The sequence below is a fragment of the Mus caroli genome, unplaced genomic scaffold, assembly GCF_978045245.1.
Source record: "Mus caroli unplaced genomic scaffold, Mus_caroli_1 scaffold_1, whole genome shotgun sequence".
Taxonomy (NCBI): domain Eukaryota; kingdom Metazoa; phylum Chordata; class Mammalia; order Rodentia; family Muridae; genus Mus; species Mus caroli.
This window is the reverse complement of record NW_028227256.1, coordinates 11,379,164-11,381,340: the sequence shown is the minus strand read 5'-3', so window position 1 is coordinate 11,381,340 and position 2,177 is coordinate 11,379,164. Positions and strand designations below refer to the sequence as shown.

Here is a 2,177-nt window from a genome sequence, read left to right as displayed (position 1 = left end):
GACTTCTGGTGAGTGGAACACAGCTTCTGCTCCAATCCAATTGCGCGCGGGACCTGAGACTGCATTAGTTAGGGAAGCAGAAACAGGCCTGAGTAGGGCCACAGGCCTCATCCGGCCGGACCAGCACCGGGGTAGCTAGAGCGCAGGGTCGGCTCTAAATCAGAAAAGGGACTAATATCCAATATATATAAAGAACTCAAGAAGGTGGACTCCAGAAAGTCAAATAACCCCATTAAAAAATGGGGCTCAGAACTGAACAAAGAATTCTCACCTGAGGAATACCGAATGGCAGAGAAGCACCTGAAAAAATGTTCAACATCCTTAATCATCAGGGAAATGCAAATCAAAACAACCCTGAGATTCCACCTCACACCAGTCAGAATGGCTAAGATCAAAAATTCAGGTGACAGCAGATGCTGGCGAGGATGTGGAGAAAGAGGAACACTCCTCCATTGTTGGTGGGATTGCAAGCTGGTACAACCACTCTGGAAACCAGTCTGGTGGTTCCTCAGAAAATTGGACATAGTACTACCGGAGGATCCAGCAATACCTCTCCTGGGCATATATCCAGAAGATGTCCCAACCGGTAAAAAGGACACATGCTCCACTATGTTCATAGCAGCCCTATTTATAATAGCCAGAAGCTGGAAAGAACCCAGATGTCCCTCAACAGAGGAATGGATACAGAAATTATGGTACATTTACACAATGGAGTACTACTCAGCTATCAAAAAGAATGAATTTATGAAATTCCTAGCCAAATGGATGGACCTGGAGGGCATCATCTTGAGTGAAGTAACACAATCACAAAAGAACTCACACAATATGTATTCACTGATAAGTGGATATTAGCCCAAAACTTAGGATACCCAAGATATAAGATACAATTTGCTAAACGCATGAAACTCCAGAAGAATGAAGACCAAAGTGTGGACACTGTGCCCCTTCTTAGAATTGGGAACAAAACACCCAGGGAAGGAGTTACAGAGACAAAGTTCGTAGCTGTGATGAAAGGATGGACCATTTAGAGACTGCCGTATCCAGGGATCCATCCCATAATCAGCTTCTTCTTTTTTTTTTTTTTTTTCAATATATAAGTCTTTTATTCTCCCAAAAGAGCCCAAATTGTTCTTGTGATCAGGATCTCGTTTCTGGAGCCAGGAACTGAGGCCTCCTCACTCGTCAGCCTGCTGCACAGTTCCCTTCTCAGACACATAGATGCCGTCCAAAAACTTCCGGATATCCTTGTTCTTAACTGTTGTGGCTTGCTGAATCAGGGCAGCTGAATTTGAAACAAGTTCAATGTCATTTTCTTCAAGGATTAACTCATCCTTCTGGGCTTGAGAGACAGAACAAGCAACACCTGTCCTCATCCGAACCCTGCGGATGTATTTTTCACCCAAGAAATTTCGGATTTCAACCAAAGAGCCATTCTCCTGGATGACGACATTGATGGGGAAGTGAGCGTACACAGACCGCATCTTGTATCGGAAGCCCAGTGTGACACCCTTGATCATGTTCTGAACATGGCTGCAGATGGTCCTGACGGTGGCCAGTTCCTTTCTGTTACCCCACCATTTGTCAACCCGGAGCCTTTTCTTTTTCTTCCCAAGAAGACTCAGCTCCACGTTGATGTGATTGAAGTCCCTCCGTAGAGTCCCCCTGGGGCCCTTCACAATGACTGTGCGCCCCTTCAGAGTGATATCGACATTCTCTGGAATGTCCACAGTCTGATTGCTGAGAATGGTCTTCATCCTCGCAGTAGATGGGGCAAAGAAGCCATAATCAGCTTCTAAATGCTGACACCATTGCATACACTAGCAAGATTTTGCTGAAAGGACCCAAATATAGCTGTCTCTTGTGAGACGATGCCGGGGCCTAGCAAACACAGGAGTGGATGTTCACAGACAGCTATTGGATGTATCACAGGGCTCCCAATGGAGAAGCTAGAGAAAGTACCCAAGGAGCTAAAGGGATCTGCAACCCTATTGTTGGAACAACATGATGTACTAACCAGAACCCCGGAGCTCTTGTCTCTAGCTGCATATGTATCGAAAGATGGCCTAGTCGGCCATCAATGGAAAGAGAGGCCCATTGGACTTGCAAACTTTATATGCCCCAATATAGGGGAATGCCAGGGCCAAAAGAATGGGAATGGGTGGGTAGGGAAGTGGGGG

At 45.9% G+C, this 2,177-nt stretch overlaps 1 pseudogene; it reads right to left on the bottom strand.

The window, feature by feature from the left end:
• Window positions 1–1,077: 1,077 nt before the first annotated feature.
• LOC147006004 (large ribosomal subunit protein uL6 pseudogene) lies at window positions 1,078–1,771 on the bottom strand (annotated as a pseudogene).
• Between the last annotated feature and the right edge of the window lie 406 nt (window positions 1,772–2,177).